The sequence below is a fragment of the Gymnogyps californianus genome, chromosome 3 (genome assembly GCF_018139145.2).
Source record: "Gymnogyps californianus isolate 813 chromosome 3, ASM1813914v2, whole genome shotgun sequence".
Classification (NCBI taxonomy): domain Eukaryota; kingdom Metazoa; phylum Chordata; class Aves; order Accipitriformes; family Cathartidae; genus Gymnogyps; species Gymnogyps californianus.
In genome coordinates this window covers 39,183,104-39,200,971 of record NC_059473.1, presented here as the reverse complement: position 1 = coordinate 39,200,971, position 17,868 = coordinate 39,183,104, and the positions used below count along the sequence as shown (strand labels likewise).

Here is a 17,868-nt window from a genome sequence, read left to right as displayed (position 1 = left end):
AGTTAAAAGGGTTAAATACAAATGCAATACCAAAATATATGGAGAGCTAAAGGATTTATTTTGCTTGTGCCAGGCATGTGAAATGCACATTTCACCAGTGCTGTAACAGATGTTCTGAGTTCCCATTTACTCTTGAAGTATAATTTTCTAATTCACCGCAGCATCTCGTGGAAATGAAATAGCAAGAGTAAGCATTCATTTCCTGAAACTTGAGTTTAAATCCCGATTAGGTCACAAATGAAGTGAAACAGCTCAATCCTACAACATGATGCATCTCCTGCACCTTATGTCCAATGTCCATTCATTTCAACAGGAGTGGATACATCTACATACCTCCTAAGGTCAGACCTTGTGTTCACAAGGAACAGAGAGCTACAAACTTAATGCTCACTGAAAAATCTGTTTGCAACTGCAAAAACCTCTCCAAAATAGAGTATAACTTCAAATTTCAGATTAGCTGAGGAATGTGGAAGGCCTCAATCAAAATGACTGTTGTAGAGCACCACCTCCTATTCTCTTGGAAAGAGATACACAGCTGCAGTCTGGCTGCCTAGAAAACAAAACCAAAGTATCATCAAGCTGTAGTTAATTTAATTTTGGTGGTTTTCACTTGCTTTTCTTGCTGCTGGCCGTTTTGCAAATGGGTAGACAGGCTTCATTTGTTATTTTGCCTTTTTTTTTTTTTTTAAACTTATTTATATACACAGAGAGAGAAATTCAACACCCATCAAGAAAGACGGAGTTGTCTAAATCTTAGGTCCTACAGTCCTAAGTAACAGATCAGTCAGGAGCACAACTGAGGAAAAAGAAATCCCACAGAATTATTGAAATAAATAATCTTACTTTTTATCTAGAGAAACTGTAATTGAGATAAGAGATTAATATATTTGCAATTAGGAGAACATTAGGCTTTACATCAAGAGCAGCGCTACCATAGCTGTAACAGCTTTTCCTTAAACCCTCATAGTGCCTAAAGATCTGTCTGCTTAATGGGACAGGTTGCTTTACTATGCACACAATATACTAAGCATATCCAATATGTAGTAACAACATACTGACACTTGTGGAATGCTTTTCTCTTCCCAAACACAGTCCATTTGCAGTCCACATTTCTGATGTGATTAAAAACACTCAAATAGTTCAAAACCACAAATGTGAGTACCATATGTAAATATTCAGTCTTCCCCACACAAAGGGAAAAGGGTGACTTCCATATCACTAATTCCTACAGATTAGACTCATGCACACTTCTAAACCACAAGCTAAGCAAAATTAAACCTGGTGGCTTCCATGTGAGTTCAGCAGAAAAATGAGAACTATGTAAGAGAGTGTTTTTGATCAATTTGCCATTCATATCCTTGACAGTTAGTTTCTAATTCGTTATGCATGTTTACAACATGTTGTTACATCCTACCTAAACACTGTTTCTGTGTCTGGCATTGATCTTTTCAACGAGCATCTTTTTGGTGAAACTGAGCATGCAATTAAAAAACCTGAGCACACTACTAAGCCTTTTTAGACCCATTAACTTTTTTAACATTGAGTATTTAAAGCGAGTTCAGGGGAAAATTAAGATAACTGCAATTAAAAATTGTTGCTTAGGAAAAAAAAAGGCAAACAGAAGAGTGTTTTTGTCTGACATAGAAAAGTAATTTTTTTCCTGGATAATTCTTGTGTTAGGCTAATTCTAGAAACAAACTAAACTTATTGTAAGTCAGGCTTTCTCCAGACATATTTTTTAAGCCCCCAGACTTAAAAAAAACCCAAAACCAAAAAACCACCTTAACCCCCCCCACACACTAACTAGGCATTTCTAGCTTCTATGAACAATGACGCCTTTTATTAAAGCTTTTTTTTAAATTTCAACTTCATTTCCAGTTATAAAACCAAATTTTTCCCATTCTTTGCGTTTTTCTTATTTTAGTCATGTTACATTTTTGTTGACTATATTCCAGGATTTAAAAAAAACCAAAACACACCTCTCCTCACATATAAAACATTTAAGTGTTGGAAAACAATCATACAAGAAAAGCCAATCTTGAAATAAAAGCATGACTTCTCCTACCCTCACACCAGCATATGAATCAGCAGACACCACCATATTTCATGTGGTGAAATTTCTTTTTTCCTTCCACTAATCTAATGTAGTTTCAGATGAGTGTATTGTAAAGCAGTACAGAAGAGAATGTTTTTAATCATGTCTATCACAATCACGTCCATTTACATCCTCTTCAAACTGCATTGATCCTCTCGGATGTTCATTCCCTGGGCTGCTGCTACCTGTGTTCACCAGGAACAGCTTCTCCTCACTACAGCAACACGTCCTGGAAAAATTCTTCATCTTACTGGGAAACAGCTTTGTTTACATGACAAACCAGGACACATCAGTCCTCCCTAAGGAAACTCTTCGGCCCTGGAGCACCCTGAAAAACCAAGCCCCAGAGGGTCTTGGGCACGGGTGAAGCCCAGCAGGTGTTGCAGGGTACAAGTGCTGAAAGGAAACCACAGTTCCTGAAGACGCTCAGGGCCAGGCTCTGCTTGTAGCACGTAATCCAGAAACAAAGCGTGGAGCACCTGACCTCCACACAGAGCACCCAGAAATACCTACCTTAGCACCACCTAAATACCACTCTTCGGGTGTTTATAGCAAAGTACAAGAAGAGCAGCTGCACTGACATCCCCCTACCCCACGGCATAATTAAGAAGCTTACAATCTTTCAGCATGAGGAGGAGGGACATTTGCTTTCAAGGAAGTCTACTGCTGAAATAGACTAAGGAATTAAACTGCTTAATTGGAAAACATTGCTCCTCATGGAAGGTGCTATAGGAACTACAACCACATCAATATACAATGCTTATGCTTACTGTAGATGTAAAATGAGAGTCAGCTTTCTGTCGATGAGGCTTTGTCAACAGTTATGCAAAGCAGATGAAAAGCCTAATGTGAAGCAAGAAAAAAATAGTCTAAATGTTGTAATTTTTTTTTTAGTAACTGCTATGACATTTTAAGAATAGAATAAAATAGAATTTGTATCTGAAGGATTCCTCCAAAAGCCTGATACTGAAGCAATTACCATACAAGGCTTTGTGGTAAATCTCATTAAGTAACAAATTGATTTGATGGCCTACCACCACCATATTACCTTGTAGTACACAGTGCTAGCAGTAACCTTACTGCTATAATAAAACTTGTTTCCCCAAATGCACACCATATTTATTTCTTAAATATATCCTCAGTAACTGTAAAATAAAAATCAAGAAGAAGGAATTAATGGATTTTTTTTTAATTAATTTAATCTAAAGCTGGTTGGGAAATAACTTCTCAAAAATAAGAACAAAATCATTTACAGACTGTTAAAACATAATTTTCTATTTATTTCAGCTACAAGATAAGTTTAAGAGAACATACTGTTCTTCCAGTTAAAATTAATCCAGCTTTTTTTGTTGCATAAGAAACATACATATGCATAAAACCAAAAACACACAAACAAAAAAATGCACTTTTGGAAATAACTAAACCTGGGAGACATATGAGTAAAAAAAATTAAAATCTTTTTCTCTCTTTATTAGAAATTCTGATAGGAGATAATTGCAGGAGTGAGTCCATAGAGATTTTGTTGTTCCTGATAGTGAACTCACATCCCCAGCAGCAATAAACAAGACATACACACGTCAAGGACAGACTTTACTTCATAGGTACAAGCCTGGGAAAAACTAGAGGTCATTTATTTCCACCAGTCAGAACAAGTACTAAGGACTCATAGAGCAAGATAAAGCCAAAACACTTGCTCTACTAAAAGCTACTAAAAGTTTGTGGCAAAATTGGAAGCATTTCAAAGCTGAGAAAAGTTTCTAACCTCGTCTGCTTGCAGAATGAGGCAGGATGGCAAGGGAGGAAGAGGTTTCTGTTGCGGAGACCTAGGGGAAAGCACAGCCTGGGACGACATTACTAAACCTACAACCACTGATTAAAAATTGTCTTAGGCAAAAATTCTGCACAGTGAGCTTACATGCATTACAGTTTGTAGCTAAGTTATTATCTGCAATAAACTGATAAACATTCATTAACTTCTGAGCATAAGAGACAACTGGCAAGCTATTTCATGCCTCGAAGAGTTTACAGCAAAAGGGAGAGAGGTAAACACACAGTGCAGGTGACTTTGTATCTGGAAAATAAAATGAATATTTAAAAATGCCATTACCTTCCAACTGTAAAATGGATCGACATTGAGATGTCCCAACAAATGCAGTTTTTAAAACTGATACTGAATCCTTATGTGCTATCGAGCAGAAAAGCAAGCATAATCTTTCAATTAATAACAAACAGCTATTAGTAAAGTACTTTTTAGTAGAAATGAATTTTATAATTAAAGCCTATATGAACATATGAGAATGAGTACCAAATATGTGCTTCACAAGCAGCCCTAACTACAAGGGTCATAAAATAGTATGTGTACAGACAGTTACAGCTTGTAAGACTCCATGGGGGGAGGTTAAAAAGAAGATATGAAAATTAAAAATTAATAAGTCTACAGTACAGTTGTTCTGAACAGACATATTCCCAAAGTCACAAGTCCCAAGACAATCTCTAAGGACAAGGAATTTGGATCTATAATTATTTCTGAAGCACTTGGGAGTTCTGTAAGTTATTTCATCTGCCTCAAAGCAGATTAATAAGGAAAGGAACGCTGCAGAAGTGACCAGAGCCCTACACCAGCTCCCCCCAACAGAAAGCCAAACATCACTGTATTCTGTGCACACAAAACACTGACATTGCTGAGAGCTACCTGTTCAGAGGCAGAACGTGTCCTTTAATAATTCAATTCCTCCTGAGACTCCGGAACAAGATAAGAGGCTAAAAACAACTTTGAAACAGGATATTCAGAATTGCAGGTAATGTCCACATTCATTGGTACGGACAGTGATACCTACATGCTCTTCCACCACCAGGCTGTGTAATCACCCCGATGCCACCATGCAAACAGCCCCAGGCTCTCCAGCTACGTGTCTAGCATTGGTGCTTCCATCCCACCGCTCTCCTGGCCAAATACAAAGACACAACTGTCTACTGCCCAGCCCAAAATCCAGTTCCCTCCACACCAGTTTGCATACCAGTCGTTAGAGATCTTTTCCATTAAGAAATCCTGTTCATTTAAAACACCTTTATCGTCTCCTTAAGATGCTTCTCAACTTCAGGAAATTCAAATCCAACTTCAGGAAATTCAAATCTTGTACAGAAATTATTAATCTCTTCCCAGACCTGTATTTTCCACTTCCCCTTCATTCTTTTAAATGTTACCATGAGTGTCACAGAGGGGCCACAGCCTTGTAACTTTCCAGGGAAAATAAGGACTGTAGGTCTCACCTTCCAAAATCACTCTGAGATTATTACACATACATGCAAAAATCAGAAAGTGTGTTTCATAACCCTTCATACCATACATACATTGTTACTTTAGCTTCCATCTGCTAAATTCTCTCTTTGATTTGGTAAGTGATTTATATCACAATATCATGCACAGCAGACCAGTACTTTAAAAAAACCTGACGTGTTCTTCCTTTGTGATCAGTTTTTCCCAGAAATATTTAATAACCCTTCTGCTTAGAGCAGCTCTCTAGGTTATATCTCCTGAGCCCATCTCAGGTAAACAATTTTTCACACTGACGTTTTCCTTAGTCTGTTGTAATTCAGATTTCACTGGCCCCTTTTCTGTTCTTCTATGGTATCAGTCAAGCTGTTTTTTTTCCCCCACACATACACTTTTTTCTTGGCCCAAGGACAAGCAAGTTTCACAGCTTTTGAAGCTGGAAGGAATCATCATACAATCTAGCACCATAATATTCTGATCTGGCAAACTGCACAGGCCATAAAGTTTCGCACGGCAAAGCTTTCAGCTCTGGCAGAATTAGGACATATTTTAGCAATTTTAAAAAGCCGTGTTAATTTGAAATATACGTATAAACCTGTTGGTGTTGGACTTTTTCCTAGTGGTACTATTAAATTTATAGCAGATATGCCTTCTGCTGCCTATAATCACTTTTTAAGCTGTTCAAGTGTGCTAAGGTCAAATACTGCCCTTAAGGTGATATACAAACGTATAATTAAAATAGTTTCTATTTTACATGCTATCAACAACTTCTAAGTATATGGGTGAATGCAATAAACTTCAAATCTCTCTCAAATAGGTAACCAATGAAAGATCTTATTCAATTTCACAGATGAAGCCAGCAACAAAACAAGGGCTCTAATCCTGCAATTATGTATCTGAACTACAAGGTCATCCTTCATCTGTTGTGTTCCTCATACATGCATTAAAATATACCCATCAGCTGAGAATATCTTCAGTTTTATACACAAGCAAGACAAATTAAAAAGGAGGCAAGCGCTGCCATTCTTCGCTTTGATAGACCCCCTATCCCAAGTTGTGTTCAGAGATTGTCTACGAAGGCTTCGTCTGGTGGCAGAAAGGGAGGAAAATGACAACCAGCCCTTACAAGTGAGAAATCTTACAATAGCCTCTTCAGATACAAACATAAGTGAAGTGACATGTATTATTGCAAAGGGAATTTCTATTAACGCAGTGAACAGGAACAGAAGGGTAAACCTTTCCTGAAACACTGAATAAAACAAACACCATAAAAATAAAACTACTTAATTCTTGATAAATCCAGTAACTTCCTAATCAACGAGAAGTTAGTTGAATACCTATTTCAGCACAAACACACACACCACCTTCCACACATTTATTTATTTTTAATCCTAAATCCTATAAGGGGCATTAACTCAGTACAAGTGAATTCAGCCTGCATTATATTTTACATATATGCAACAGGATTCTCCAGTCAGCATACTTTTCATTAGAAAGGCGAGTCCAGTAAAACAACCCCACCCCAAATTTCCATAAAGTCTTTAGAGGGGTCTAATTGTTTGGCATACAATGCTCAGCATGTCTGCACTCCTTATGGAGTTTCATTAAAAATCTAATTTAAGTAGTTTTGACTTATCACACACAATAAGGCACTAACCACATAAAATAGCATAATCCAATCAAAATGACTGCCAAAGTGGCAAAGGCTATTAAGTGGCAGCAAAACCCACATATGATCAATATACAGACTGACTGCATGTTTAACAAAATACTAGGTATCTATTAGAAGTGGCAAGATTAACTTGTTTCAGTAACTGGGTTGCTAACTAAGAGCCTTTATAACTCTCCTGCTGTTATTATGCCTGATCTGTCACTCTTTTTAGTGCTCATCAGCACAATTCATCTACTCTCAGCCACAGAAAGGGACATTCTTAGAGTAAGAGATACTATTCTATGCTTATTTTGGGGAATAAAACCAAAACTATGGTCTGTAAAAAAAAACACCACCATAATTCTGTAATAGATTTTATTACAGATAAATTATATTTCATTGCTATATCTGTTTTACACCTGATGTCATATATATCTTGTGTGGATTACTGCATAGCCTCTTTTTTTCCTGGGGCAAAAACTTCAGATAAATGTATCATCACATGTTGAATTTCATACAGTATTTCAAGAAATTGTTTCCACAGTTATTCCATCTATGGTACAGCAATATCAACTAATAAGATGGTTTTAATATGACAAGTGAATAAAGTTTGTGAATAGCTGAGTAGCCAGTCTCATTTGCTAAAACAACATAGACACTTACAAACCTAAATCTCTGAAGTGGTTTTCTGTACCACTTCAATTTTTCTTTTTAATCTTTCAGTCTGTTTTTGCCTCTCCAGAAATCTGGACTAAGACACTTTCAACAGCTAGAGGACTTGGAGTCAATGCACCACAGAAATCAAAGCAAGCTACACAAAGTACAGACCCACATCAATACTCACTCAATGCTTAGAATACCTGGATCCAGAGTTCAATCAAAAAAATCTCAATTTTTTTCAGAGGAAATTAAACTGCGGTGCACTAGCCAGGCACAAACCTTTCTCATCCCATACCATAAAGATTCCTAGCACAATGATTTGCAAAGTGGTACTTGAATTTAATCCTCACACACAGAAAAGTTGCATAGAAATGGAGGAGGTAAAATTTGTGAGATACACTTTTATACACAGCAAGTGTTCCTCGGTACACCACTTATCTCAGAAGGAGCTGCAAGCTCTATTTCTGTGATGGAAAATAGCAGCCAGGCCACAGCAAGAAGAAGAAGAGGTGCTGTAGTTTGTCTTATCAGGGAGAAGAAGTACTTAAAAAAACCCCAAACAAACAAAAAAAAAACCACCAAGGCAGCACTCCAGTTTAAACCTTTATGTTAAAGCGAGCTGCTTTCAAGCTTTTCTTGACAAATAAATAAAAACAAGTTTCTGGCCCTTGAGAAGCATGAAATACACTGAACAAAGATTTTATGTAGGAAACATACATAGTTTATTTCATGCTCAACATTTCCCAAGAGAAATCTTTCCTCTTTGAGGGCAATGCTTCACCAAACATCTTGTCTCAATTTCTCTCCCCCTATTCTACCATGATGCTTCCCACTACCACCACAGAAATCATCTTTTCAGGTCACTAGCACACACCCCTGGCAGTTGAATGAGCCATTTGAATTAAATTGTATGAATGAGCCATATTAATTTGAATTGTAAGAAAGGGCTTATAGTTGATAAGAGTGTTTTTATTCCTTCTTCTTTCTCAATGATGGTCTTTTGTTCCTTTTCTGCACTTCTACATCACAACCACTCCTAATCACACCCCCCTAAGAAGTCCTTCTCAACATACTTGCTGGCTTTTTTCCTTTGAATGCCAAAACCTGATTGCGCAGGCAGCGCACAAATCCTACATGAATGCCTGGGCAAACCCCCCCCCCCCCCCCCCCCCCCCCCCCCCCCCCCCCCCCCCCCCCCCAATGAAGCCAAAGTTGTATTTCCTGCCTATTGACTGCAGGATCAGGTGCTCTGATACTCAGAGGCCAAGAAGATAGTTTACTTTAAAAAAAATTCAGTATTTAATTTCACTTAAGCTTGAGCAATCAAGCTAACAGCAGAACAAGCTCTGAGCTGAAGGCAGCTAGTAGATAAGATGATACACAGGAAAGCTAAATATTGCTTGAACAGGGGATTACAGCTTGAGTTAGCAAAGGAATTACTCACTGGTCTTCAACTGATTGTGCCACTTGGCGCTGACCCTACAGTCATTGAGATGCCCTTGGGAATGATTCAAAACTTTACCTTGGCCTCTAAATAAAATCTCCCGTTCAGCCACAGAGGCACGCTGTGAGAATTATGACTGCAGGAATTAAGCACAGATCCTGAAATAAGTAAAATCAGTGACAAAAATAAAGTCAGAAAAGTCAAGACACTCCTACATAACCAAAACATCAGGCAAAAAGAAAATAATTTCTTTGTGGTAAGAAACAACTGAAAATGTCTGCAGTGTTTCTTCTACTAAACTGAAGCTAATGGTAGCAAATGCTTCTGGGGAAGTAAAATATGGCAGAAACACGACTGGGTAAAGGAATGAAGGTGGAGCCTGATTGCCCAAGACTGATCCGGGCTACAAGGCGGAAAAAATCCTCCTCCACACTAACAAGCCAGTCAGTCCTGCACTCCTGAAAGCCCTGCTTCTCCTGAAGTCACCCGTAAGAGCTTGGTAATTCCCCTAACTGCCCTTTTTAAGGTTTCATTTTTAGCTACAGCAGACTAAAGGCTAGCTACTACCAGAAGGCACAGCCCCTACCTGTCCGACCTTGACCCATCCCTTCAATTGCCACTTCAGCTTCTCTCTCCCCCCAGCAATAATTTGATTCAAGGGCACTAAAAGATTTTTATATTTTAGTAAAGTATGTTTTCTGCCAGTTTATCTCTCTCCACCAGTATATCATAGGTCAGATAACCAGCAAAGCTGCCAAATGAGAAGCAGAAGGAGCATGCAGGAAGCAGAGCAAGGACTTGTGGGAGCAGTAAGAATATCTGCCCTTTCAGCAGCTCCTAGCTGGCACATCAGGTAGGTTGTCACACAGATCTGTACCCCACTTCAAAACATGAATAAGTGTGGTGGAGAGACATGCCAAAGTTCTATAAGCCTGACCTACATAATTTTGAATAATTCAAAACAGCTGTTGCAACTGGTTCTGAAGATGACTGTAGATTCTTCAAGGGAAAACAGCATCATCCCATATACCATACAGCCAAAAACATGTAGTGGCTTTTGAGTACAGCCACAATGGAAGCAACTACTAACAATTAATGAATTCCAATGCCTATGGACAAGATATCATTAACAGTTCTTAAAGAATTTAAACAATAAATTCCCTAACACAGTGTAAAACTTTCAGCAAAATACGCAAAATTAAAAACTTTCTCGGGAGATATCTGAAACTAATTGTGTCATTACATATTACATTAGCTACAAGTTACCATATTTTAATCACTTATGTTTTCCCTCATAGCACTAATTTTAATTTTGTACTTGCACAATTTCAATTCACCCTAAGAAAATGAATACTAAAGATAATCCAATCCACAAACTTATTTTCATGGCTTTATCATTTACCACAAGCAAAGAATATTCATGCAGAACATATTAATATTTTAAAACATGAATATTATGGACTGCACTATGCAGAAAAGAAATATAATATCAGGTGTGGACTGCAGATAAATAGTAAAGCCTAAATTCAGAAGAATTTACAAGATGACTACAACTTAAATTGTCAGTCACAGCTTGACAAGACAATAATTTTGGTATACTACCTTTCAAATTACAGAGCAGTGTAAGCATGGAAATTGTAAATACAAAAATCACAACATGGTAAGACCTTTAGGGACTTTTAAAGCATGGCTAAACTTAAGTTTTCATTTTCCATAAGTGAGAGATATGGCAATAAACACTTGACCTGGGAGAATTTATTTTTAACAGTGCCTCTCCCTTTTCTATTTCTTCTGTTATTAACAGGGACAAAGCCAGGTTGGCAGCAGAAGGCATTAACAGCAGCCTCGAGACCGCAAGGCAGGGGAGGAAGGGAAAAAGGAGATGGGCAAGGACCCACATCTTGCCTAAAGCAAGCCTAGAGCATCCAAAGCAGTAAGGAGGCACGGAGCGAGGACCAAAATGCTGCACAATGGAAAGGAGAGGGATTACAGCAAACAGAACCTGAATTACATTCCCGAAACAAATCTCCAAGAGAAGGAAAGAGTCAGTTAAGGAAAACACCTACCAAGGGATATTCCTAACAGCAACACAGGAAACTCCTGACCACCCTAAAGGGTGCTATGAGGGAGGCAAACCAAATCAATGGGCAGGCCAGGACAACTTAGTATGAATGCTATCCTGAATGCCAGAGCTTCCTCCTTCCCCACCTTCAACCTGACTCTGAGCAGAAGGAAAGGGAGATGGAGTTTGTAAGTGTAATTTCTGCTACAGGCCTTATTCCTCTAGACAAGAAAGTTCAGGGCTTTCTCTGGAGGAGATACTGCAGGAAAGCACAGTCAATAGTCTATTCTCTTTACTCTCTCTCGCAGATTTTCCTGGCAGCATGGGACAGCAGCCTGGAAGCCACTTCTCCTATGGCTCCAGCTAGCATGAGGACAGAAAAAAGCATTTCTATCCTGCTCTTTGTAAGGTTGCTTCAACCTTCAGTATCGTGGTAAGATGACATGGGGGAGGGAGAGTATCTTCTTAGGAAAATGCTACTTGTTTTAGGTTATTAGTCATTCAGCTACAGATAGAAACATTTCTGTTGGTGGTGATGTGCGATTTCTCAGGTCTTGGGAAACATTCTCACACATCTATATGGAACCTGAAACTCTGATACTTTCTATAGCTCATGTCTCACATACAATTTTGTTTCACATCCTTTGCCCTTACTTCACACAAAATCAGGTATCTCGAGACAAGAGCACTACAACTGCACTCCTAACTGGTTAGTCAGAAATGCTACATCAAGTTATAGCATATAATTCCCAGGATTATCCTACCTTGGAAGCACAAAAACATACCTGCTCCTAATAGTCACACTGTTTCCACACTGTGATTACCACTAATCAGATATAATTTGTTTATATTCCTCTACTTCATACAAGGTTATGCATCTTGAAAACTACTGGAAATCTGTCTGGAACTTTGACTGTCACTGAAGGAACATGAAACACACCATACTTCTCACATCTTAAAAATGTTATTGCCAACAAACTCATGGCACCAAGTCATGTGACCAACTTTAATTCATTCACACGGTAAGTCTAAGAATTATTTTTTTATATATAAGTTTAAGGAATTTTTAAAACCTTGTTATTCCAGTCTATTAACAATCATGGAAATACAATAGTCTACAAAAGGAAAAAAAAAAAGCTTTTTATATAAGCACAATATAAAATGAGTATATTGTTTTATATCTAAAAAATATAATACTTAAAAATCTTCATTTGATGAGAATTGATGGAAAGTTAACAATCATGTAAATGTATCATCAAATATTAGTTTTCCACATTTCAGTATTCCTGTAGAACAAAATACAAGCATACCAGGAACACCTAGAGCAACAAAACAGTATGTTTTATAGAAGCTAGCATAGTTTTAAAGCTATCTCTATATTAACCAGCAACAAAAGTACTTTTCAGAGATAAAGGAGGAGACAGTGTAGATTTTATAGCCTCATGCATTACTGGAAGTCTCATACATGCTAAACGTCTATCCGCGTAAAGAAAGAGCATCCCTTAGCTCACACCTCCTTATCACCCAGCACAGCTGGAAGCAGCAGAACTCAGGTGCTGTGCTAATGGAGACGCTCTCTTTGGCATTTAGGGAAGTGTCTTAGGTTTGCTGGTGAATGACAGCACCTTCATGGAGAAATCCCCATTGCTACACAGCCAAAATAACAGGCTCCTCTCCTCTCTCGACTTCTCAGTTGTGGAGTGAAAGAGGTACACTTGGAGGGTTAAGGGCTAGATGTCCTCAGGGAGAGCTGCACTAGTCCAAGACAGGGTCACAGTGGTATGAAGGATCATGCAATCACAACCATTCCCCTCATCACTTTCTTTCTGAACCAAACCCTGCTTCTCTCTACTTAAAATATTCCACATTGTGGTTATAACTTAATGGTATTTTTGTACCTTCAGGATGCCATTAACCTAGGCACTCCATACTTTAACAAGGGTATGCCAACTTTCATGATGATGATACTAATAATATGATGTAATATTAATAATAATAATAATATAAACCAGCAGCTAATTTAAGAGGATGTCTATGCTGAAGACACAGTACTGAACGTACAGTCCTGAATGCAAAGGTGTGTCCATTTGGCTATTTTTAAGCCAGGTGAAGTAGAGCAAGGAGCATACACTTGCTGGCCTGTGTTTAGCACTTTATAATTGCCCAACTATTTACCAAATTCTTGGTTTTATTTCCCATACTGCAGTAGTGTCTGCTGCCATAGCTAACTTACCAACAGTCCTAACTCAGATGTTTTTCCTCTCTCTAGATATGTTTACAAAAGTTGCAGTCATAGAAAACCACATACTTCCTCTTATTCCATTACCAGAGTCTGAACCTCTGACCTTACCCAAACAAGAAACTTATGTCTTTTATTTCATAGTCTATATATAATGTTGTACACTACCTATTCTCAAATAGTCACTTTTCTTAAGCATCTCTTTCCTTTAAAGGCATAAGTGGTATGGCATTTGGAAATAGGCTAGTGTTACCTCTTTTTCCTACTTTCTCTGAGACACAGATTCTTGAAAGTTTGTTTGCTTGTTCCCAACCAGGGACTTAAGTTTTCTTGCAGTGGATTCTTGTAAATACAACCCATCACAGAAATGCTCTGTAAAAAGCAAACAAACACCAGAAGTATAATTGACATTCACCCTCATTTTGACTCTCATTCTGTAACAGACTGGGTATATTTTCAATTCAAAATCTGAAAGTCAGACCAAGCAGTGCCATCACTACCATGTACCTTGCAGGAAACTCAATCAGCAGGGATTAATGGCCAATAGAACATCGAATACGCAGAGGAAGAGAACTGCCAAGCACCAGGATGTCACTTCTGCATTCACTTATCAGACAAAGAACATTTTTAAAAGCCATGTAAAGATTTAACAAGCTGAGCAAACTGAGTAACGCCACCAGATAAAATGGATAGCCTGATAAATCAGCATGTGCAAGGAAACTGCAATGTTAAATTGTCCTACATTAAAAGTCAGTACTGATTTGTTAAATCGAGAAGTAACTGGCTATATCCAGATTTTAACAGAACTTCTAATCTGATCAACTACATAAAAGCAAATTCTAATAAACCATAAAACTAAAAAAAAAGTAATATTAAAAGTTGTACCAATTTATGGCAGAAAAAGAGGTCAAATAGTCTTTTCCTTTAAACTTAAAATTTTGTGTGGAAAGTTGAGAATATCAGTATTTTCTGATCTATTCTGATATCATCTATAATCTCATGTAACATTAACAGCAGAACTCTAAACATATAAGCAATTCAAGTATTCCAGTGTTTGCAGTACTTTGCTTTTTTAAGGAAATAAAAAAATTCAGTCCTCACACTCACTTGACTACACTAACTGCAAACCTGGCTTCTGACCCTGGCAAGACAGTAGCAACTATAATCAAGAGTAAGATCATTAATCACCTGGGTGAATAAAATCTATAAGGATAGAGCAAGCACAGCTCCTGTGAAAGGACAGCCTACTTTTCTAACTTGCCCGAGTTCTTTGAGGGTGTCAACACACATATGAATAAAGGGGATCCACTGAACATACCATAATTATGGAAAGACTAAATTAAGCTAATTGCCAGGGACTGGAAGAAAAGTCATTTTATAGTCTGATAGCCAGGTAAAGGATAGAGAAGAAGAAAAAATAAAGTGTAATAGTCACTTTGCAGAACAGAGAAAGGTGATGGAAGCCTCTGAGGATCACTGGCAATTAGCTTTATTCATCATCTTTATCAATGTCCAGCACAATGGAAAATACAGTGAAATCCCCTAAGTTTGTAAATGAAACAGCTTTCTTTACCCCCTCAATCTTTGCTACATAAACCTGTACTGAGCTGTACTGCCACTGACCCCACGTTAAAGAGGTATTAAAGCATGGAAGAAGCCATACAGAAAGTTTTTAGTTAGTAAGAGAGGAAGAATCTTTTCTGTTGCTTTCCCCAGTAAGCTGTTGGAAGAAGATGCTGGCCATTCAAATCTTGTCAGATTTCCAAAAAAGCACAAGCACCATGTTTTCAGCAAGGCACTGACCCTAACGCTACAGATACTCTTTTGCAAAGAAAGTACCATCATGCAACACAATGTCATATGTTCTCTCAAGACACTGCTTCCATAGAACTAAACACTGTCAACAAACATTTTCTTCTTTATCAAAATTTATATTTCTGAGCAAATCTTTACTATGTATCCTACTTCAGGACAGTATTTTTTTTAATTGCTAATGGAATATAATTCAAAACAGCTATGCTATCATATTAAATCAGCTATAGCAGAATATTTTAGCCCAGCCTTCTATGAAAAACAACATGAACATATTAATTAGAAAATACATGATTATCTCTGAAGTAAGAAGAAATCACAAGAGGGTAGACAGTTACCAAAATCTGCCATCTGGTCTACATACAACCTAGACCTAATAACACTGACCAAAAATTTTAATTTCACTATACAAATAGTACTAACAGCCCAATAAGGTAAGGAAGGGATGTTAATCTTTCTACTGGTAGATGCACGAACTATATCTATAAACACTTCAGTATTTCAAATCCACAACAATACTCAGTTTACTTGAGATAAGACTAAGCAGAACTACTGCACTAGCCTAGCTTTCCTCTCTGAATCAGAGCAGCAAACTCCGCCCCCAACAGCCATCCTTACCCTGCTTGGGTACCTCAGACCCTCGCTATAAGGACTCAGCCAAGGTCACAGCGTAAGTCAGCACTATAGCACGTCTGTGACCCCAAATCCTGGTGAGACCACGCTGCCTCTCAGCAGGCAGTCCAGAAATAAGATATTCTGGACATCATTACCAGTCTGCTGGCTCACCCAGCACTCCTCACACAGCCAAAAGCTGCATCCAACAACATCTACTACTACAAGTTGGGAGACAAAACTAAGTATAGAATTACACTGCACAGTATGAAGCCTCAAACATTAATTTTATATATAATAAGATTGTTAAAATGCTAAATCAATGTCAGTCACAAGACCTTTTTTTTTTACTTTGTGTTCCTGTACTGCCACCTAAAGATCAGAGTGAAAAACAGGAACAGTAGTAGACAATGCGACTTTTATCTGTAGTCCTGGAAATGAGCAGTAATGTTTTTTCTGATACCTGGCTTTGAACAAAGATCATACTGCATATTAAATGAAAACCAGATTCATGAAACAGTTCGATTCCACATCCCACTTCAGCAGTATTGCACCATTTTTCTAATTTCCATGCATTAAAAAAAAAAAAAAAAGACCTATGTATGGATATATGTATCACTCACTAATTTAACAAAGTCCGTTGAATAAGAAGCCACTACCTTTAATTAGATGAATAAGAAGAAAGTCAGCTTGCACAGTCTTGATCTATAAACTCTGTCTAGCCACAGTACATTTTGCAATGCAAGCTAGATTGGTGGAAAAATTATTTTTAACTTAATTAACTTTTTAAATTTAAGTGATATCACTATTTAGAAAAAAGACAAACTTTCACAAATGCATAACCTTTCATGATGTATCAGTTGGTAACACCACTTTTTCTCCCAACAAACCTTTCCCTGGTTACACTTCTATATCCAAACACTTCAGATTCATTTTCATTCCACCTGTTGCTGCACTCAGCCTGTCTTCTGAAGTCTGCAGCCAATCACGACTTGAAGTTGAAAAGGTACAGGCAGCCACCACCCCAAAGGACTCTGGTGTCATGATTCAGACTTAACAGATATATTAGCTAAAAATCCTTTTTGGTTTTGGTTTTTTTTAATGCTGAGGTTAGATGCAAGCGTGACCTGGAACACACTGTCAAACTTTTCTCTGGGAAAATGAGGATCACATCATCATTTCTTTAAACAGAAGCTGAAATGCCCTGTAAGGACATGAACTGGGAATGTTTCAATAAACAAAACATCCAATACTTTTGTCGTGGTTTAACCCCAGCCAGCAACTAAGCACCACGCAGCCACTTCCCCCTCCCAGTGGGGTGGAGAGGGGGAAAAACAAAAGTTTGTTTGAGTTTTATCATGCATTAAGAACAGTTTAATAACTAAAATAAAATACACTACTAACTAGGAAGTATAATAATAAATAAAAGGAATATAACAACAAAAAAAGAAATAAACCCCAAGAAAAGACAAGTGATGCACAATGCAATTGCTCACCATCTGCTGACCGATGCCTGAGCAGCGATCCACCCCTCCCGGCCAACCCCCCCCGTTTATATACTGGGCATGACGTTCTGTGGTATGGAGTATCCCTTTGGCTAGTTCGGGTCAGCTGCTCCGGCTCTGCTCCCTCCCAGCTTCTTGCACACCTGCTTGCTGGCAGAGCATGGGAAACTGAAAAGTCCTTGGCTTAGGATACGGGCTACTTAGCAACAACTAAAACATCAGAGTGTTATCAACATTATTCTCACACTACATCCAAAACACAGCACTGTACCAGCTACTAAGAAGAGAGTTAACTCTGTCCCAGCTGAAACCAGGACAACTTTCAAAAAGAAAAAAGAAAAAAAAAAAGGGCAAAGGCTAGCAGTACTGAATTGTCTCTCTTCTTCAAGTCTTGGTAATCATATGGTTTTGGATCACCTACCAATATGCTTCAGGTATCAATATACAGATCTCCTACAAACAGGTCTATCACAATCTATCTTGCTGGAAAACCGCTAAAGGGTAGAGAACAGTT

General features: G+C 38.0%; 1 protein-coding gene across 1 annotated transcript in view; it reads right to left on the bottom strand.

Annotated features, from left to right (window-relative positions):
- Positions 1-17,868, bottom strand: part of SMYD3 (SET and MYND domain containing 3) — a 432,268-nt gene that overhangs the window by 413,310 nt on the left and 1,090 nt on the right. The window lies entirely within an intron of this gene.